At 34.3% G+C, this 23,943-nt stretch overlaps 1 pseudogene; it reads left to right on the top strand.

Annotated features, from left to right (window-relative positions):
- Positions 1–2,936: 2,936 nt before the first annotated feature.
- LOC127538700 (olfactory receptor 6C2-like) lies at positions 2,937–3,890 on the top strand (annotated as a pseudogene).
- The last annotated feature ends 20,053 nt before the right edge of the window (positions 3,891–23,943 follow it).

Here is a 23,943-nt window from a genome sequence, read left to right as displayed (position 1 = left end):
GATTCTTCATTGTGTGATCTGGGCATATGTAATCTTAGCTGGGATGCAGAATCTTCATTTCTCAAAACTCAGGAGAAATTGCCCTAAGAGCTCTTTGTGGGAAATATTTTGTTGCAACCAAGGAAATCATTTATTATAATAACTACTTAGATTCTCCTAAGGAAGCCTAATCCAGTGGAACATGAAGGGAAGTTGAATACTACTGGGAAACATTTGTAAAACTACTGAATAGAATTAACTAGTGAATAGTGAGAAACAATCATGACCAGATCCTGCTTAAAGAAAGTGGTACAGAGTGAACAGACAGAGATGGCATCCACAAAGATCACTGGCAATGGGTGATGCAGGACTATATTGACTTCTCATTGAAATACTCCATTGTGATGGAGCATATGACCTGTTCCTCTCTGAAATAAAACTAGGATATGCAATGATTAGAACAAGAATCCCAAAATACAGAAAGAATCCCTCAAGGACCTTATCACAACATAATACTTGCCTCCTCATCTAGGAAAAAGAAAATTCTAGTTATTACAGCCCAATATTGATAGTGTTTATAGAAATAAACTCACCTAGCCCTCTAGCATTCTAAAATTCTGGTTAATCCTGTTTCTGAATATGATCTCTATGATTATATGTAGAAATTGTTTAATATATGTTGTTGTTTAGTCGTTTCAGACTCTCCTTAACTTCACTTGGGGTTTTCCTGACAAAGTGATTTGTCATTTTCTTCTCCAGCTCATTTTACAGATGAGGAAACTGAGGAAAACAGGTTTCAATGATTTACCCAGAGTCACACAGCTAGTAAGTGTGTAAGCTAGCAGAAGTCCAAATTTGAACTCAGAAAGATGAATCTTCCTAACTCTAGGACTGGAGTATCTATTGTGCCATGGAAACATTTATATCTTAATATAGTTTTACCTTAAAAGATAGGAAGAGGGGCAGGAGGGAAAATGGTCAATTATGCAATATTCTCTACTAAGTTGTTCTTCTATAAAAATAAAATAGATAGCAGTATTCACAATATAGTTTTCAGTATTCTACCATCATATACATAAACTTTAATGTCAATTCCAAAAAGTAATATATCAACTTTTAAAAGCTAATAAATTTATTTCAAGTAGTCTTAAAGCTATTGATTCCATATTATGGATTCCATTCCTATGTTTTCTATTACTTTTTGGAGAAAGAGATAATTAAATAGGGAGTGTAATGCCAGGATGTAGTGGAAGACTAGTCAGAAAGAAAGAGGGAAAAGTATTAGAAAGCCAGAGCAAGGTATTAAGTGCCAGCTTGTAGCCCCTGGAAAAATCGAATGACAATCTTCTATAATTTGAACTTTTCTTAAACTAGATCTTCCCAAGCCCTTTCCTTGAAAAATTTCAGGGATAAAAATAACAGAGGACCTCCAGAATGTAAAGACCAGTACAGTTGATGAGCAAAGATAGGAAAGCTGTTTCAAAATAAGCAGGGTTACAGCATAATGTGTAATAGGCTCACTTAAGTAAGGATATTATCACAAAGAGAATCCTGATGGACTTCAGTTCCTTCACCTACATGTCCCTAAAGGATACTGGAATGTAGAGGAAAAGGTTTCTAGGGCTGGGGGTCACTGATATTTTCCAATGAGACTTCAAATTCAGCATTTATTGTTGCTCTAAGTCCTCATCCTGATTTCTATTATCATCACTTCTGCTGAACCCAGCAATCACAGTGTTAGGTATAATAGAAAAATACTGGACAGATAAGATATCTATGATGATCTATTCTGAGCTTTGTCATTTTAAGAGATGGCAGAATGTATTCAAGGAGAAACCACAAGGACCTCAAACAATGCAAATGATGTGTAGTTTGATTGTATAGAAGATTGGTTTAATAAGGTGAAAAGAAGAAATTGGGCTTTTTGAGGAGATATGTGAGTGAACATTATTTCCCATGGCACTAGTTAGTTAAATTCAAATGATATGCACTCTATAAATGTATAAGACTAAGAACCATTTACTCTCTTTAAACAACAATTCACAAGATATGTATTATAAAATGGCAACAACCATTAAATATGCTATAAAACATTAAATAAAAGAAATTCAAATTAAAACAATTCATTAAAACTCTGAGGTTTTGTCTCCTATAACCCATATATTAGCAAAGGCCAAAAACAGATGAAACTACTCAATTTAGAGGATATCTGGAAATACAGAAACATTAATCTATGACATATTACAGATTTGTCAATATAATCCATAAAACAATTGGAAATTTTCTAAGAAAAGAAATTGATAAATTATTAAGTCTCTGAGCCAGTGATCTTACTACTTAAAAATATATCTAAAGGAGGTCAAAGAAACATCATATGGATACTGAAAAATCAGTGGTACATTCTGTGACAACAACAAAGGGGATATGAAGTGAGTGTCTAACAGTTGGGAAATGGCTGAAAACTGTATTACGTTTGATAAGAATATTTGGCATGTACTATCATAGATAGTCACTCTGTTGTCCTTGCCTAACTTTTTTTTGTAAGTTACAAAGAAATTCAGTGAAAAAGATGTATCTGGAAATGATTATGGTGGAAAAAAAAGAAATCAATACAAAATTTTTTAGGTAACACAAATTAAAATTGATTTGGAAGAAATGGAGTGGAAGCAAGGAACTCAAAAAAAAAAAAAGAAAGAAAGAAAGAAAAATTGATGTTAAAATTCTTTACAATAATACTATATTCATTAGTTGATACCCTGCTAAAAAGTCAATGAGGATAACTAAATGTTGACATGATTTCTTTTCGTCAGTGAAAAAACAAAAGGACACAAGCATGACTTCTGAGCATTTTTAACCACATTGCAATGTTGACTTATTTTATACTGCCTCTTCTCAGATCCAATGTCCTCATCTCTCTGTGTCTCTGTCCCCCACCCCTGCTTATCTTCCCTATTATCATGCATACAGATCCATGGAAAAACAGAGGTCAGAAACGAGAAACCACACCATTCTTTCTTCGAGGATTAACAGATGATCCACAAATGACCCACAGATGCAGGTTCTTTATCTTTATGATTCTGGTTTATATCCTGAGTGTAACTAGGAATTTGACCATTATCACCCTCACTTTGGTGGATCTCCACCTTAAAACACCCATGTACTTTTTCCTCAGGAATTTTTCTTTCTTAGAATTGGCATACACAACTATTTGTATTTCTAGATACCTTTACAACTTATCAACTGGGGACTATATTGTGACCTATAAAGAATGTTTCACTCAATTATTTTTTGCTATTTACTTTGGGGCCTTAGAGTTTTTTCTCTTGGCTGTCATGTCTTATGACCATTATGTAGCAATCTGCAAACCCCTACATTATGCAACCATCATGAACAACAGAGTCTGTAACCAGTTTCTTTTAGGTTGTTAGATTTCTGGGTTGGTGATCATGGTTCCACCATTTGGTGTAGGTCTTAGCTAGAATTCTGTGACTCCAATATTATTGATCACTTCTTTTGTGATGTATCACCATTACTGGAGATCACATGTTCTGATACACAGTTGATAGAATGATTTTAACTCTAGTGCACTCACACTCATCATCATCTTAGTGTTAGTGATTCTATCTTATGTCTATATTGGCAGGACTATTTTGAGATTCCCCTCAGCTGAGCAAAGGAAAAAAGCCTTTTCCACTTGTTCCTCCCACATGATTGTTGTCTCTCTGACTTATGGAACCTGAATCTTTATCTATAACAAACCACCTACAAAAGAAGGGGTGGCTTTGAATAAGGTGGTAGCACTACTTATAACTTCAGTGGCACCAGTAATGAATCCTTTTATATATACTTTGAGCAATGAACAAGTGATACAAGTTTTTAGAGACACCATGAAAAGGATTGTATTAATTTAAAAACTATGAGACAATTGACAGTGAAGAGCAAAATTAGTAAAAGAAAATCTGAATACCTTTAAATTCTTTCTTATGAGTTCTATGACCCATTTTTATTTTCTGCCCCCTAAACAACAGTCATAAATTTCACACCTCTTTTTCTCTCCTATACAGAAATCCTCATTGACTAAGAAATTCTCCCACCCATTTCATTCCCCTCTATAAGAATTTCACTTGTTTTCAACCATCTCACTCACCCTTTCATTTCTATAAAACCCATTGAATATTTATTTAAAACCAATATAGCAAAGATTTGTCAAATCTCCTATTTAATAGTCAATATATTAATAGGTACTAGCCACTGTGTTAAGTACAAAATTACATATATGAAAAAAGAAAAACAATCTCTGCTCCACATGAATTAAAATCTAACTAGAAAGATACCACACACAAAGAAAGCTAAAAAGGGGAAGATAAAGATAGCCTGCATGAGGAATGGTGGAAAAGACAGTCAGAGAAACCCCAAAGTATTGCAGTCAGGTGAGAAATGAGGGAATGTTTGAATTCAACAGTCTCCTTAGCTGGAGTTTTGGAATTCATGGCTCTACCATCCAATCAGAGGAAAAGAGTACTGGGTAGAAGAAGTGAGTAGTGATTGACTACCAAGGCTAATGAGATTGTGCAAGATTATTAAGTCTTCCTAATAATTAACTTCCTGGGATACAGTGCAAATGACAGTTAGATAATACTCAAAGCAGGGCAGCCAAGTGAGAAATCAATTTTGCCCGATATTCCATATTATAAAACATGAAAGCCAAAATACTGAGATCTTTTTTGTAAAATGTCATATGTGGCTTTGGGCTTAAAACCTTAGAATGTAAAAGTCAAAGCCTCAAAATAATATTCAAGATTCAATGTCTGAAGTTTGCTCTGAAATAAGAAATCTAATATTATTACCTTCCACCTTTTACTAATACATTATTTTTGCTTAGAGGCAACTGATAGATTTGTCTCATTCCTTTAAAAATAAATCTTTTGGATCCAAACATTCTGGAGAGCAACTTGGAACTATACTCAAAAAGTTATCAAACTGCATACCCTTTGAGCCAGCAGTGTTTCTACTGGGTTTATATCCCAAAGAAATCTTAAAGAAGGAAAAGGAACCCATATGTGTAAAAATGTTTGTGGCAGCCCTCTTTGTTGTGGCAAGAATCTGGAAATTGAGTGGATGTCCATTAATTAGAGAATGGTTAAATAAATTATGATATATGAATGTTATGGAATATTATTGTTCAATAAGAAATGATCAGCAGGATGGTTTCAGAGAGACCTGGAGAGATTTACATGAACTGATGATAAGTGAAATGAGCAGAACCAAGAAGATCATTGTACACAGCAACAAGAAGACTATATAATGATCAATTCTGATGTACGTGGTTCTATTTAGCAATGAGATAATTTAAATCAGTTCTAATTGTCCAGTGATGAAGAAAGCCAACTGCACCCAAAGAGAGGCCTCTGGAAACTAAGTGTGGACCACAACATAGCATTTTCTGTTAATGTTTGCTTGCATTTTGTTTTCTTTCTCAGGTTTTTTTTCTTTCTATATCTGATTTTTCTTGTGCAGCAAGATAACTTCATCAATATGTATACATGTCTTAAATTTAGCATATATTTTAACATATTTAACATGTACTGGACTATCTGCCATCTAGGGGAGGGGATGGAGGGAAGGAGGGGAAAATTTGGAACAGAAAGTTTTGCAAGAATCAGTGTTGAAAAATTACATATACATATGTTTTGTAAATAAAAAGCTTTAATTTTAAAAATAAATAGATCATTTTCCTTGCATTCTAGACACAATGATTTTGGCACCATATTTTATAAAACTGTAAGAGACAAAATATTGCTTTTATGCCCAAAATATAAAGCAGAATAAGGTCACAGAAGAACTTGGTTAGTACTTTTCCCAAAAACAGCTTTTTTGCATCTGAGAGCATATAAAGGGAAAACTATTTTTCTGTTACAATTCACTTTTTCTTTGAGTTCAGAAATATTATATAGATTATTAATGATCTTTATTTATATGTATTATTTCTTCTAAATAGACCTTTGGATATATTAACAAATAGTTTAAGCTTTTAAATATTCCATTATTTTTTTTCTTTCCTTTCAGATTATTTATATGTATTATTTCTTCTAAATAGACCTTTGGATATATTAACAAGTATTTTAAGCTTTTAAATATTCCATTATTTTTTTCTTTCCTTTCAGACAATTACTTGAGGAGAAAAGTGAATAGATTTTGGGTGTTACAAAATAGATGACACTTGGTGGCATTATTACAGCCTATAAATTATCCCATTAAAAGGGGAGGCGTATGTTATTTTTATTTTCTATTCTATTCTGCATTTTTCTGGCTTATCTAAGACATTGCCCTTTATTATTTAGAATTAAAATGGGAGGGATATTCCAATATTGACACAGAATCTTTCTATCATTGTGGTATTTTTATCCAAGATTAAGGAAAAGAAAAAATTTAATTACTCCATCAAAACAAAAATGATTATGAGTGGTTTAGCGTGAAACTGAAGAGAAAGGTGTAGAAGAAGGAAATTTGTGAAAGTATACGATGATGAGAATTGGTAGTACTCAATAACCAAGTGGAACTTTGGAATTATTTTTAGAAAATTATAATATTAACACAATTTAATACAGTAAATCAACGGTGCTTTTCCATTATTCTGCCTAGAAGCAGTAAGAAAAGATGTTTTCCTTAACAATTGGTTTTTCTTTGGAGGGATGATCAAAGTTAGGACCCTGATTCCATAATAGCTTTCATGTTGTCTCCATCATACGTATCATTTCTGCTGAGTGAATGCATTGACCCCACTGGTTCCATTGCTTCTGATAAATCCTCCTTTATTAAATGCAAAAGAAATTCTGGATGATTCTCCATGGAATTTGTGGTCATCATTAGGCAACCCTCCACAGCACATGTGATTACAAGCTTTCCCTCTGATTCCGACTTCCAGCTTCATCTAGATGCCTTACCTAGTGTGTTATCTTCTTTATGGAAAAGTTGAACTTTACCATGTTCTTGCAGTTCACAGGATTATTTGAATTCATGGCATTCTCTGGCTTTCCCTAGCTCTTTTACAATTTTTTGTTGTTTAATCATTTCTGTCATATCTGACTCTTTATAATCCCATTTAGGACTTTCTTGATGAAGCCATTAGCATGGTTTGCCATTTCATACTCTAGTTCATTTTAAAAATGAGGAAATTGAAGCAAACAGATTTAAGTGACTTGCCCAGGTTCAATATAGCTTCCAAATGACTAAGGCTAGATTTGAACTCAGGAAGCCAAGTTCTCCTGACTACAGGATAAGCAATTTGTCCACTACATGGACAAGCTGCCCTCCTGGCAAGCTTTAATATTCTAGGTCATGAATCAGAAATAATCCCTTGATGCAAGGGGAAAAAAATTCACAGCTTTTCACTTTCTCTCACTTCTTTTTTCCCCTTTATTTTCTTTTCCTAATGATAAAATAATCTTAAATTCATGCCAACAAGAATGCAGAATATACAAAAGAATCGGGGAAGATCACAAACAGATACTGAATCCCACCCAAACTCATTTTATAACACTAAAATTCTGAATTTCTACCATAAGACATTTTCGGGTGGCTTCACAAGTTTTCTTCTTCCTAGAAGATCTGTCCTGGGATATCACTCCTTTTCTTTGCTTGTGAAATAAAATATTTTTCAGGAACTGAGTGAGTGATCTTTCTCCAAACAGCAGGAGTCATCAGGAAATTGCCTCTCCAAACCCATACGTTACCTTTTGGACCAATGTTATTCTGCCTCTTCCATATCATTCTACAGGAAATCTCTAAGTACTCTGATCATTGCCATCTCTTGGCAATCTCTCAATTAGTCATTGAGAGACCAAATCTCTTGGTCTGGACTTATTTATTCTTAGGCTACCTACAAACAAAATATAATAATTATATGTCTCTTCCTCAAGACAACTCTTTCCGGTTTGTGAGATGAGAGACTATTTCCATAAAAAAGTGTTTAACCTTTAGAAACAGGATCTTTATGCTGAACATTGCTTTGAACATTCATTCAGCCTTCTGAACAGAACAAGAAAAAGAAAAATTATAACAATAAGTATATCTATTGGGACTCCAGAGGATGAGTGAAGAGAGAAAATATATCCTATTTTTCTTTACTAAAGGACCTTTCTTAATTCTGGGCTCAGAAATACATGGCTAGTTTCAGATTTGGAGGGCAATTTGGGCCCTCTAAATGAGGTAATATTCTTTGACTGTTTTTTTATCCTCATACTAAATAGCTAGGGAAAATAACTTAAAATTTAGAGTTGGCTCTTGTCTACAATCTCCCCAACCAAAAAAAGGCAAATAAAAAAGCAGTTAAGTATACTATATGAGGGTATATATTATGTAAATATAATATTGTGTATGTAGGTGTATAATAGAGGACAGCTACTTATTTTCTCTATACAAAAGACTCACAAACATACCATGACCAAAACAAAACAAAACAAAACAAAAATAAAACCATGACTAATAACTATTAGCATACACTCTCAGCAGACTGAAGCTTAAAAAAATCAAAACATGTATTATTGTAAAAGACTACTATATTAGCAATTTATCTTCACATTGAATATGTACTATCCAGACAATTCCTTCTGTTTACTTTTTTTTTTCTCAAAACAGATCAACATTGGTTTCATTTTCTTGAGTTTTATCTAATAAGCTCCATAGTAATTGTTGGAACTCTACCCAAAGTGAAGCCAGAACTTGCTGAGGACACAAAGTTACAGGGTGAGGCCATTCCTTTTAATGTCCTTGAGAAAGACAATACCCTTTGATTCAATGACTAGTCATCATATTCCAGATACTTCTTCCTATGATCACAAGACCAAGGGTCCAATAAGAAAATTATTTTCTGATCTTCCACAGAACTAATCCTTCCATCAGTGAATCAACAAACATGATCCTGGCAGAGCAGCCAAAGCTGCTCACTTAATATTTCATGAAATTCATTACTGAAGTACAAAAGGGATCTGACTTTTTGTTTGCTGAGGGAGTAGTTTGTATGTTCTTTTCAGAGTCAAGCTGTTACATCCAGCAAGATATTCTAAAGAGGAAGGTGGCCAGTGTTGGAGAAGCTGTAAGAAATAGAAACAGAAACAGAAACACATTTGCACCACTAGTAAAAGTATAAATTGTTCCAACCATGCTGTTCCAAACATGCAACTTGGAATTGTGTCACAAAAAGTCACTAAATTGAGCAATACCATTATTGTGCATATTTTCCCAGAGGTTAAAGAAAGATACACACACACACACACACACACACACACACACACACACACAATATATAAAATAACAATATCATAAGCAAATCAACTTTGAAAGATTTTGAAACCATTCCTAAAACTAAGACAAAGTACAATTACAGGGGAATAAATATACACTATTCACCTCCTACCAGAGAGGTGATGTGCACATATGCTTTGGAACATGATCAAAATGAGAATTTGCTTTCCTTTACTATACATAATTTTGCTAGGGTTTCTTTCTTTTTTTTTTTTTAATTGTCTGGTGGTAAAGTGGAAAAGGAAGGGAAAAATTAATTATTATTAATTTGAAACATATATTTAAATTTAAAAAATAAAAGTCAAGTTTAGATTTTATTTTGAAAAAGTACACAGAGCAGGGTCACTTTTAGTTAAATTGCTAATACTTTAACTTAAAATATTTTATATTAACTTTAATTTACAAATGATTCAATCTCTTCTTCAGAGCTCTCACTCTCATTCAGGTTAGGCATTCCTTATATCATCCTATATGTCTCTAATAAATAGACCAAAATTCCAGGGTCCCCCAGTTTCTCAATTCCAAAAACATTTCTTCTTTTCCATGCAGATGAGTATGTTTAGAAAGGAAGTTATTTATAGGTAATTAAGATATAAGACTTCTCTGTGTGAGATAGTGGATAATGTGTTAGAAAGATATGCTTTAAATCTGGCCTCAAACATTTATTTATTAGTTGTCAGATACCAGGCAAGTTACTTAACTGCTATTTGCCTCACTTCCTCGTGTGTAAAATTGAGACACATTGGAGAATGAAAGGGCAAGCTGTTCCTGTAACTTTTCCAAGAGAAGCCCATGGATTTGCCCATAGGGTCAGATAGAATCAAATATGACTAAATGACCAAACAGAAGCAAGCACAACAAAAGGCAGAGATGATAGTGGAGAGGAAGAAGGCCTAGAGACACCTTGCCAAATTTAATTCCTGTTTTTCCAATGAACATTTGGTCATTAAACACTAATTCTTTTAAGGCTCTGAATGCCTTTAAACCCATAAGGGTTGTTCTATCTTATTTCCATTTGGGATTTTCTCGACAATGATATTAGAATAGTTTGCCATTTTCTTCTCCAGCTCATTTTACAAATGAAGAACTGAGACAAACAAGGTTAACTCACCCAGGTCACATAGCTAGTAGGTGTCTAAGGCCAGATTTAAACTCAGGAAGTCGAGTTTTCCTGGCTTCAGGCCCAACTGTGTATGTACTGTACCATCAAGCTGCCCTTATTGGTTTAATTTGGTGCTTCTTCTTTGTTATTGTTTTGTTATTGAGAAAGCTGGAATCTTGTGACAACTGCTAGTTGGACATCTAAATGGAAGTTCTCTCAATAATCCTTTCAATGCAAAAACAATTGACTTTTCCTCAATCCTCATCTTTCTTAAAATTACTGATGAAGAGATGAAGAGAACCATACTACCTAGAGAGAGGACTGTGGATGACAACATAACATTTTCACTTCTTTTTTGTTGCTTGCTTGCATTTTATTTTTTTCCTCTCTTTTTTCTCTGATTTGATTTGATTTTTCTTGTGCAGCAAAATAGTTGTATAGATATATATGCAAATATTGCATTTAACATATATTTCTACCATGTTTAACATATATCGGACTACTTCCCATCTAGGGGAGGGGGCAGGGGAAGGAGAGGAAAATTGGAACACAAGGTTTTTCAAAGATCAATGGTGAAGAATTATCCATGCATATGTTTTTAAAAATAAAATAAAAAACTTTAATAAAGAATAAATAAATAAAATACAATTCATTAGCCCTCAAAAAAAAATTGTTTATTCTGAAGGAATCACAATCTCAAAATGACCTTAAGGGAACTAATTATTTTCTTCCCTAAATCTTTCTTTTCTCCCAACATTTCCTTTTCTGTTCAAAGCATTCCTATATTTCTAATCACCAGTTTCATAACTTTGTAGTCATCTTTGGCTTTTCTCTGTCCTTTTATATGCCCAAACTTCCCAATGTTCAAATTCTCTTGATTCTCTCTTTAAAATCCTCTCTTAAAAATTTACTCATATCTCATCACTCTTACTTCTGATCCTCATCAATTTTCACCTGGACTATTACAAGTCCAAGAAATCCTAAAAAAAAAAAAAAAAATCCTCATTAACATTATTAATCTTATTCAGGATTGAACTCCACCCATACCCCACCCCCATGCCCCATCCTTAACCCCCCCCCAAAAAAAGATATAAATAATGGAAGCAAAATGCTGTCAGAGAAGCAGCAGAACTAGTAAACAAACTACATACCTGAAGCAACATCACTTGCAAGAGTAGACAAACCCCCAATGTCCAAAAAGTGGAAACCAGAGGAGTACAATGATAAAAACAACAGTTCTCTTAATAGGTAAATCTCAGGAGGGAATGAAAGACCATCTAATTCTGGGTTCAGGGAAGACCCATGCCTCTCAATGGTATGACCAGAAAAACCTCAAAGGAGACAGAGGATAAACCTAGGGAAATCTTCCTGACTCTTAGCCTGATATGTTATCTACTGTGCTACTTAGATGCAATCCTCAAAACAGAGTCCCTAAAATGTCCTTATCTAGGAAGCCTCCATGGGGACAAAAGATTACCTTGTGTTCTGAATCAAGGAGAGTAAATTGCAGAGCAATAAATGAGAATATTGAATGATGACAATCCTTTCTGAACAGTCAAGAGGAAGGAAGCAGAACTCAATAACAAGAAGAGAGAAAATAAAGACTAAGATGAAACAGAATTTGACCATTTAATGCAAAATATTTTAAAAGATTATATATCATGACCAGATTTTATGTAGAAAGGGAATAAAGAATTGGTTCAGTATAAGGAAAATAATAAATATAATATATTATTTGCAAAACAATTTTTAAAAAGTATAAAATATCTTCAATAGATAAAAAAAATATAAAATATATTTGTACATTTAATACAACATTATAAAACATGGGAATAAGTAAAACATTTACTAATACAAATGCAAGAGAAACTATTAGATGTAATAGAAAGGATAGAAGACCTTCCAATAAGATTAGAGATAAAGTGTGGGTGTTCATTGTCATTACTATTATTTGATACAGTTTAGAATTTCTAAATGCAGCAATATAAAAAACAATATTATATTATTTGTGATAACCTCATATTGCCAAAGAGGGAATAATCATAGATAAAGAGGAAAAATAATAGATGTATTTGTGTAAATGATGGTCTACCTAGAAAATGCTAGAGATTCAACTAAAAAATCATTAAGACAACTTTCATAAAGTGGAAGGATATAAAAATAACTTACACAATTATTTTATACATTAACAATAAATTGCAGCATAAAATATAGAAAGAGAAAATTTATTAAAAATAATCACAGAATGTATAACATGTTTGAAAGTCCACCTACCAAGAGAGAAAAGAACAATGTGAATACACCTACAAAATATTTGATCACAGGAATAAATAGATCTAAATATTTGGAAAAGCATTAATTCCTGATGCTTGATCATTCTAATATAAGTAATAGTATGACAATTGGTAGTCCCATTGGTACTATTAGTAATACCAATACCACCAAAATTTGTTTATTTATTCAGTTGCATGACAATCTACACAAAAATTATTTTAAAAATCTAAAAACTATCAGGATAACAAAATTGATCTGACTAAATAAAAAAAAAAATCAAATCTCAAGAGAAATTATGGAAAAAAGAGACATAGTAGTGCTAGGTTTCCAACTACAATTCAAAAAAAGATCTTAAAAACTACTTGATACTGGCTAAACCCAATGGAAAAAAATCATTAGTAGAAAAGATAGTTTTTGATAAGTACAATTATTAAAATGACCCATTATTCCACAGAAACTATTGGGGGCAGGGAGTGCAGAATGGAAAGCAGTCTAAAAGAAATTAGATTTAGACCAAATCTCATTTCATATATCACAATCAACTCCAACTCCAAATTTAAAAAATCATCTAAATATATTTTAGAAAGGAAGAAAATGAAGGAAGGAAGGAAGGAAGGAAGGAAGGAAGGAAGGAAGGAAGGAAGGAAGGAAGGAAGAAAAGAAGGAAAGAAAGAAGGTAAGAAGGAAAGAAAGAAGGTAAAAAGGAAGGAAGAAAGGAAGGATGTGATGGCAAGAGTAATGAATAATAGTTGCTTAGATTAATTAATCATATGGTGTAATATTCTTCTCTAAAATGTAATATTCTATGGGAGCAGGTTTTTTGGGGGGCTTCTGGGAGCAGCCTTTGTTTCAGTTCAATAATCACAAGTGCAACCAGGGATTAAATTCCAAATTCTTTATTGTCTCCTTCAAAGTCTTGTCTCCTTTCTTGGGCCCGGTTAGCTTTCTTAGAGGTCTATCTCTCTTTTTGGTTCTGAGAACTCCTCCTACTAGTCCTTTGCCTCTGCCAGCTTCTGCCTCTAGCTTCCTTCAAATGTTTCCGAATCCAAAGGTTTGTGCTCCAGCCTCCAGCCAGCATAAAGGTGGAAGATGGAATGAATCTGTCTCAGCCTCTGAGAGCTTCTAGTGCACTTGTCCTTTCTGGCCTTGAGAACTCCTCCTTATATGTTCCACACTGAGTATACACCAATCATTATATCACTAGGAAACCATTATTTGTTGTAGGATTAAATCAGTGCTAAACTAGATTTAACCAGTATCTCCTCAATTCCACTTAGTACCTTGTTTTGGCCCATAACATCTTGTAGAATTAAATCAATCATACTGAACCATGCTAAATTAAATAATTATTGTCTCTATCAATTCTGCTGTCTTAATACCTTATAAGAATCTTAACAATAGGTCAAGATTTTGAAGAAAGAACAGTTCACAGAGTACAAGTAAAAGATAGTGGCTGGGGAGGAGGAAGAGGGAATAAGTGTGTAAGGAAGGAAGAAAAAAGAAAATGATTATTTATTGCTAAGTAATAATCACTAAATAAAAATAAATAATTACTAAGTGCCCAGAGCTATGCTAAAATCTATGGAATAAAACACTGAAATGAGGCAATCTCTACCTTCAAGGAGTTTTAAGTTATAATGGGAAGCAGGTCCAATATGTGGGGGCAACTAGATTGTACAGTTGTTAAATCACTGGGTCTAGAGACAGGAAGACAAGTTCAAACCCAGCCCGAGACATTTGCTAGCTATATAATCCTTGACAAATTATTTAATTCTTATTTTTCTTGATTCCTTATCTGTAAAAACAGATACATACTGGAGAAAAATGTAAAGCCAATCTTGTATCTTTACCAAAAAAAGACAGACAAATTCATCAGACCACAGTGTATTACACACAATTGAGGAGTGCTGGCAAAGAAGGAGTGTTTGACTCCTTTTTGATTTGATTTGATTGAATTTATTTTAATTTTAAGTTTGTCTTTGATGATTACTAACTGCTTTTTTTCCTAATAAATTATTAGATCATTATTATTGTGTTTGTGAGTATCTCATGTTCTCTACCTCTACTTACTTTTACATTTTACTTTTACTGTTTAGCTTGCCTTGCTATTATTTAGCCTCCCCATCCACTCCAAGGATCTCTCCTTCTTTATTCCATTCCCATTATTTAATTCATCTTTTTCCCACTCCCATTAATCTACATGCTCTTCTATAGCCTGGCTTATCCAACCAGCCCTCCTTTCCCATCTAATTCTTTTGCATCAATTCTTGCTCTCACATCTCATTCCTTTAATTAGTTTTTACCTTTTTGTAGTTTTGCTTTTTAATATCACATCATACTCAGCTCCACTACAATATTACTTTTGAACTATACAATTACTGATGACAATGTTAGACATGTTTTATATTTCCATGTAAAAAGCATAAACAGTTTGCCCTTATTGAATCCCTTAAAATGAGTGTTTCATGTTAATTCTTATGTCAAATTTTCTATTACATTCAGGTGTGTTTACGACAAAATCCTGAAACTCTAGTAATTCATTGAATATCCTTTTTGCTGCTGATGTTCAGTATTATACTTAATTTTTCTAGATAGTGTATTTTTGCTCACAACTCTAGTTCATTTGATCTTTAATATATTATATTTTAAAATTTGCAGTTTTTAGTACATAAATAGATATTGTATTTGAATTTTTTTGTTATTGTTGTTGCTTGCAAAATTTTCTTTTTAATCTGGAAGTTTCCAAATTTAGAAATAATGTTCCTAAAGGTTTTCCTTCTAATATCTCTTTCAGGTCATGATCAGTGGGTTAATTTCTATTTCTACTTTCCCCTCTTGTTCTAATACTTCATAATAATTTTCTTTAATAATTTCTTGTATTGTTGCATCCAGATTTTTTTTTTCCATCAGAGCTTTCAGGTAGTTCAATTATGCTTATATTTTCATTGCTTCATCTCTTCTCCAGATATGTTATTTTTCTTATGGTATGTCACATATTCTTTTTTTTCCATTCTGTATATTTTGTTTTATTATTTCTTAGTCTCTTATAACTTCACTGACTTCCCCTTGTCTGATTCTAATTTTCAAAGAGTTTCTTCCTTAACTCTAGATCTCCTTTTCTAATTGGATGACTTTCTTTTTGATAATCTTGTTTTTCTTGAATTGTTCATTTTTAGTTTTTAGTTTTGGTTTTTTTTTTTTTTTTTTTTTTTTTTTTTAGTTTTTCCTCAATCTCTCTCATTTGATTTTTAAAGTCATTTTTGAATTCTTTTCTGAATTCTTTTGGGACAGGTAGATATTAATTGTTACTCTTTGGGGTAGAAGAGATTTGTTTGTTTATTTTACTTTTGTATCCTCCTCTGAAAATGAACACTAGTTTTCCCTATTCTCATAATAATTTTCTATGATTTGATTCTTTCTCCACTTTTTTTAAAAATGAGAACTGGTTAATATAATCACCTCTCATCCTGTGTAAGGATGGAATTGTGTCTCTGGCTTCAGACCCTCCCTTCAGTACTCCCAAAACTGAGAACTATTGTCTTGTAAATGCTCACAGCCAACAGTGATCCTGCACCACTACTTTTGTGCTCATCTGCATGTGCTAGTTCCTTCTCACCCAGGGCCTCATCTCAGAAGCACAGCTGGGTCTGGCATTCCTTATCACCAGGGTTTCCCTCAGTCTTGCAATTCACACAACTGAATTCCCACATTGTTGGAGAAATGAAAGTTCCAGTGACCCATTGAGGTTCCCTCCCAGGGCTCCCCATTTTTCTCCACTAGCCTGGAGATTTTTATACTTCACATGAGCCAAACCTCCTTCCTGAAATTTTACTTTGGATCTTCTCCTATTGGCCCAAGAGGACTACTGTATTGCCCCAACTCCAATTTGTTTTAAACTTATATGTTTGCCCTTAAGCTCAGTTTGTCTTTTTGTGAAGGAAATCTGAAGCGATTGTAATTTTGTGACATACTCGCCATCTTCCCAGAATCCTACTATTTCTTTATCTATCTTTCCATCTACTTATCTACCTTTCTATTTATAGCTCTGTCTGTCTAGCTCTCTATTCACCTCTGTCTATTTAATTAGATCTATACATTGATATAGATAAGCAAAATATGTAAATGTATACAATTTAGTGACACTGGCCTCCTGGTATCCCTCACATAAGACCATCATCCCCTCACTGCGCGTCCACTGTGTCTATAATTTTCTCCCTCCTCATCTGCATTTCTTGGCTCCCTGAAGTCCCAACTAAAATCCTACTTTCTACAAGAAGGCTTTCCCTTTTCCAGTTAATAGTAAGTGTCTGCTCTCTGATATTATCATCAATTTATCTTCTATATAGTTTCTTTTTATGCTAGACTATTAACTCTATTAAGTTGTTCTCTTTTTTGAAAGTTTGTTTTTATTTGAATCCTTAGTGCTTAATGCAAAGTTTGGCACATGATGGCTGCTTAATAAATACTTAATAGTTTGATTTTAAGGTCTTGCCTAAGAACTCATTACTTATATTGTCATTTGTTCCTTTAAATGTTCCTAAAATGACCTAAATTTGTTGCTCTGTGATTGAAGTTATCTGTAGTCATTCAAAGACATCAAAGCACAGATCAAAGCACACCCAAAGCCTGTGCTGTTTTTTACCTAGTATAACCCATCTCCCTATTCTATGACCTTCTACTGGGAATTCTCCAATCCTGAAACATAATGCCTTCCTCACTTCCATCTCTTAGCTTCCCCAGAATGTGCTCAAATCCCACCTTCAGCAAGAAACCTTTTCTGGTGATATATCAGTTTCCTACTATAGTGCCTTCCCTCTGAAATCAGCTTTCCTGTACTCTATATTTATTTTATATGTACACTCATTTACATGTTACTTCATTCATTAAAATGGCTTTTAGGACAGGGACAATGTTTTTGTCCTCCTTTGTAGCCCACTACTCAGCATAGTGTCTGACAGATACTAAGAATTTATTAAATGCTACTTGATTGATTCCATAATACATTAATGAAGTACTACAGTGAATAATATATAAATGTGCGTGTGTAGTGCATGCTCACTTTTAAAAACAGATTAAAGCAGAGGATCAAATAATTTTGTAGACTGCTCTCTATGTGAGATCAACGTGAGGAAGATCAACAACATGTCATTCTTCCTTCATCAGCTGCCTTACTACTATGGACCAAGCTACTTGCTACTTTTTCCAATCCTTATGGGTACTAGTCCCATACCTACCTATGTTATATCTTTTGTCAAAGTTGATTACAATAGAGATTCATTAGTGACTCTTGAACTTGGGTTCCCCCAAGGAGCCCTTCATTTGTGAAGTCAGTTCGTCCCTAGGCAGCTGTAGCACATTGGACAGATGCAACAAATATCCTGGGTTATTAGTGTATAGTTTGGAGGGAAAATGCTCTCTCTGCCTAAATGGATCAAATCAGGGGATCCAAAGAAAGGCTGGACCTAAGAGGCCATTTTCTTTCCAACGGTTCTGTCTTTATTTAAGCATTATACAGCACATCAAAATATTTTCTGCATTTAAAGCAGGACAGGTTCTCTGTTGCAGGATCATTTTAGAGGTGATAATGTGTGTGTGTGTGTGTGTGTGTGTGTGTGTGAGAGAGAGAGAGAGAGAGAGAGAGAGAGAGAGAGAGAGAGAGAGAGAGAGACTGGTATATTCTAGGAATTTAGGAGAGAACTGCATTCTTCCTGTTAGGCTGAGGTCATGGATTTGTGAGATAATGTGGCCAGAAATAGATATATGACTTTCTAGTAACTTGTTGCTGCTCAGCTTTGAAGCATTTAAGGGACTTTGGGGAAAAAACTTCTCACTGAGACATGAAATATGGGCAGAAAAGTAAGTAAGAAAATGATTTTTCACTTTTTTATAGCTATAAACTGTGAGTATTGAAGAGATGTAGCTGGTCTCAAAAACAGGAACACAGAAATCAAATCTGTTGAAACAAAAAAGAAAGAAAAGAAGGAAGGAAGGAAGGAAGGAAGGAAAGAGGGAGGGAGGGAAGGATACTAATACTAATACAAATTACAATGTGTTTCAGACAAAAAAAAAGTCACTTTTAAGATACTATTATTATTTTGTATCATATGTACTTGACATGTACTCTTTGGTGAAAATCGTTTCACAGGGTTAACTTCACATGTGTATGGATTACATGTTGATCCTTGAAATCTAAGGAATGCATGACAGCATCCTACCAAAAACTATCACCCCACTTGCTTGCAGTATACTTCTTAATATTTCACAATTCAAGATATTTTCTTTGAATGACCAAGCTTTCTGATTGAATAAATATGCACCTCTGAGAGAATTAAAACATGTAGTAATCTGTCAATTGTACAAAAAGATAGATTAACTAAAAATATATATTCTAGGCAATAAAGCTCAGGGAGAAAGAGGAAGGGGGGAAGAAGGCAAGGTAACTTTGAAAAGTAGGAATTCACTCCCTAGGGAGTAGGAAAACATAGAAGAATCCACAGTGGTAAGTGTGAAATCTCTAGACTCCTGGATATAGGACTTACAAAAAGAGGGAATATCCAGGTCCAGAAATAAGCCACCTGGAAGCTACAATTTGTACAGAGGTTATCTATATATATGATTTTCCTAGAGATGAAGGAATATTCCATCTTTCACCTATTTATGGTTCTAGTTGACCTGGGTCAGAGCACCTTGCTTGTGAGTGGGCCTTTAACATTGGATCCTGAATTATATGACATAGCCATTTAACCCAAGCTGACCCAAACCATCTTAGTTGGCAGAGAACTGGCAGGGGTCCATTTCTCCAAGCTCAAAAGAAAAACTCCTCATGGTTCTTGGTGGCTAATCTATTACAACACTCAAGCAAATCCTATCCCTATAACTAATTGGGGTCTCCTAATTGAAAATTATTTCAATTCAGAATGTAAAAAATAGCTGAAGTAGAGATGGGAAATATTAGTCAAACTATTGAATATATTAATTAATGATTACTGAAAAACAGTTTCGAGGCATAATGGATAGAATACTGGCCCTAAAGTCAGGTAGACCTGAGTTCAAATCCAGTCTCAGACACTTACTACTTATATGACTTTGGGCAAGTGTCTCATCTTAACTGCCTCAAAAGAAAGATGGGGGGGGGGGGCAGGAAATGAAGGAAGGAAGGAAGGAAGAAATTTGTGAACAGGTCCTACTCTAAAAAAAGGAAAATTTTCTGTCCTCTGTACAAATAAACACAAGTACAAAGAGACTGAAGAGAAGTAACATCAAGAAAATGTCAAAAATCATCAGTGAAGGATGATGCCTAGCTATCTCTTAGCCAATTACAAGGCCAAGAGTCATGGGATTGATGAGTCCATTCTGCCTTAGAATAGGGTAGGAAACAAAATTATCAGATAGAGTGATACAAACCAAAAGAATAGAGCACCCTTCCAGAATCCCCTTTATTTTTATTTATTTATTTATTTTTGCTGAGGCAATTGGGACTAAGTCAATTGCCCAGGGTCACACAGCAGGAAGTGTTAAGTGTCTCAGACTAGATTTGAAACCAGTCTTTCTGACTTCAGGGCTGGTGTTCTATCCACTGCACCACCTAGCTGCCCCTGGAATTCCCTTTATTGTACCATCCCTAACTCCATGGAGGAAAAAAAAAGAATTCTGTGGTCAGCAGAGACAAAAACTTATTGTAAAAACCCAACAACTCCTACGGATTTTCTAAATGAAATCTAGTATCATATCTGAGATATTCTTCTGAATTGCATGGTCACTGACTTCTTACCCTTGATAGAGTTAGCTTTTGAGCTTCATAAATTTTGAGCTTATGTGAGCTCAGGGATACAGGGAACTTTCTCTTTTATTACTTGCTGCACCTCTCTTGAACTTTCCTCTATTTGTTATTTCCTTTGAATGAAAGGTTTCTTACTGAAAATGTAAGCAATTTGACATAGGAAGTGACAATTTTTCAGGCCTAAGAGTTTAATTTACTGAGAGGAAAGGCCTGCTGATGGAGGAAGAAGGAAGTTGAATGCTTTTCAGGAAAGAAATAATTGTTTAAGGTGGCACAGTAGGACTTAGGCATCAGAGGAAGGAATTTGTCAGAAAGAAAATCTCAGAGACAAGTTTCTACAAGGCCACAATTCTGACTCAAGATGTCACTCTATATGGAATTTTTCCTACAAAATCTAAATAAAAGACAAAATGCCTCTCATGTATTCAAGAATCCAAGATCATTGTACCATGCCTATGATAGGGTCTGCAACATTGGATTCTGCACTGTGGTCATTCTGGGATATCGAATCCTCCTGTGACAAACTCCAGAAGAAATTCCCCTCAGGGTTCTTGGCGATATTTAAAGCAATCAAGCATAATCCTTCCTTCAATTAATTGACTTCCTTAAGAAGCCTAAAGCAGGGGCCCATGGAGGGAAACTGAATGCAGATGGAAAACATTTTTGTAGCTTCTAAAGAGGATAAACTAATGATTAATGATTAGCTATATATATATATATTGCTCAAAGTAAATTAAATTTCTTGTGGCTTAACCTGAGAATCACAGGGACAGAATGAACTGACAGAAATGGTATCTACAAAGATACAAAGTTTCACTAGTAAAAGATGATGCTGGTCTATGATGACTTCTCATTGCAATGCTTCATTGTGATGGAATAAATGAAATTAAGTTACAATATACATGGATCCTAACAGGGATCCGGAAATAGAAGGGAAAACCCATTAGGAATATGCAAATTGTCACTTCTAAATAGGAAAAAGAGAGAATTTAAAATTCTCTCTGCAATATTCACAGTCTTTGCAGAAATAATCCCACTACTTATCTGCCCTACAGAAATGAAAATGCAAAGGTTAATATTTTCTCTGTGGCTATTTCTGTCTCTGAATGTGGCTTCCTTCAAGGTGCATTGAAATTGTTTAAAATTCTGTTATCTTAAAAGATAACAAAAAAGGAACAGCAGTAGAGAAATGTCAATTATCCAATATTCCCCACTCTTCTATAAAAGCAAAATAGATAGCAGTCTTCATGGTGTTGTTATTGATGCATATCCTCCACTTTCAAGAAACTCCCTTGCTACTTTTTGTTAAATTATTATACAAGTTAAGTTATTAATTGGAAAGGGCCATTATCAGTTAGTAGTAATTTATTATAGATACTTTTGTGAATTCATTACCTAAAGAAGTAATTAAAAAAGGGAGTTCAGTGCCAGGATGTAGTGGAAGTTCTAAATAAGGGGAAAGGAGAAAAAGAATTAGGAAGAAGGAAAAAACATTAGGATACAGTTTGAAGAATGTAGAAGAGCCTCTTAAAACTCTAATGGCAAAATTTGTAACTGGAATTTTTCTTAAGTTAAATCTTCCCATGGATTCTTAAAAAGGTTTCATAGACAAACAGACCCATCCCCCCACCAAAAAAAAAAGAGGAGATCCAAAGAGTAGAAAAGAGAACAAGCTTGTCCAATTCTTCAGGAACCAATAGACTATCTACCAATGGAATTTTCTTGTAAAAAAAAAAAAAAAAACTGGAATGATTTACCATTTCCTTCCCTAGTGGATCCTTTTGTCAAGCAAACAGAGGTGACTTGCCTAGGATCACACAGCTAAGAAGGTTGGATTAAAACTCAACTATTTTGACTCCAGATTAAGAAAGTCTTCTGTCCATTGAATCACCAGCTGCTTCTAAGGTAAAAGAAAAGCATACAGAAAAGTTGGTTCACAGTCAAAATAATGTGGCAACAACAAAGGAGGGTTTGCAGTTGTAGGTGGTGACAGTCTCACAGTTATGCAGAGAAGAGTGATTTCCTTCATTTCAAATACAGATTGTAACAAAGGTAGCAACCACCTGAGTAGTTGTGGAGAGCTTATGAATTGTGGAGACATGCCTTCTGAACAGAGGCTTACTTAGAATGAATGGGCTGTGGGCAATGGACCTCTTCCCTTGAATGTGCTAATCTAGGAGGATGTGAGTGGAACAGGTATTCTCTCTCTCTGGCTGTTGATACCTTCTTTCTAAGTAATTTTGCTTCCTCCCTATACAGTTATTGTTCCTACTCATCATTTTGTGGTCCTCCACCCATATATTACTCAATTGTTCCCCTCCTTCCTGAGTGCTATTAATATTTTCCCTCTCCTAAGATTTCTTCCATGCCAATCCCCTCCCCCCCCCATCTAATTCCCAAAGCAGCTGATGATCTAACCTTCAATAGGAAGATTTCATCTTTCCTTTACATTAGTATCTAGGGTAAGACTCTCAAGCACTATCACCTTTTCCTATAAGAACTTTGCACCAGATACTATATCAATTTCCAATTATAGATCCAGAGGACTGATTTCCTCTGAATGTTCTTGTTAGTCCTGGACAATCAGGCAGTGTGTTAGTGAAGTATTTTTTTGAGTAAATATAATCAAAAAGAGTGAAACAGAAATAGAAGATTGCTGTTTCTTAGTTATCGAAGCAATGAGTATGGTGGCAAAATAATACATAATAGGCTCAGTCAGATGGGGATGTTTTAGGTAGAAACTCCAAATATTCTTCAGCTCCTATGGCTACATGGAGCTAGAAAATAATGGGATGTGAAAAGAATGGTTCTTAGGGATAATGGGGCTCTAAGATTTTACACTCAGATTTCAAATACTAATTGTTGTTCAAAACTACGGTCTTTATTGCTCCTTTTATTCCTCAAGCACGAAACACAATTAGTTCAAATTAAAATATTTAATAAGATAGCACAATAAATGCATTTAGCATACACTATCATAGATGGTCACTTAGTTGATCTTCACTTTTTGTTTTCTAGGTCACAAAAGATTCAATGAAAGAGGTGTATCTGGAAATGAATATGGTGAGAAAAACAAAAGGAATCACAACCTTTTTATATAACAAAAAGTAATGTAGATTTGGGAAGGAATGGGGTGGAGGCAAGGAACTGTAGGGGAGGATAAAGAAAGATAGATTGGGTTCAAATGTCTTTTTAAAAAATATTATGCTTGGCAGATTGATAAAATGCTTAAAGTCATTGAGGATAAAACAATGTTGACATGATTTTTTATTTAGCCAGTGGAAGAGAAAGGAATGGCTTCTGAGCATTTATATCCAAATGATATTGCTGACATTTTATGATGACTGTTCCCATTTTCAATTTCTCTGCTTCCCTCTTCCTCTGTCTCTGCCTCTCTCTTAGTCTCTGTCTCTCTGTCTCTTCATTTGTGACTGTCTCTGACTCTGTCTCTCTCTATCTCTCTTGGTTATATGCATACAGATACATCAAAAGACAGAAGTCAGAA

The sequence above is a fragment of the Antechinus flavipes genome, chromosome 5 (genome assembly GCF_016432865.1).
Source record: "Antechinus flavipes isolate AdamAnt ecotype Samford, QLD, Australia chromosome 5, AdamAnt_v2, whole genome shotgun sequence".
Classification (NCBI taxonomy): Eukaryota; Metazoa; Chordata; class Mammalia; order Dasyuromorphia; family Dasyuridae; genus Antechinus; species Antechinus flavipes.
Note: the sequence above shows the minus strand (reverse complement) of the source record. Positions and strands in the feature narration are given on the sequence as shown.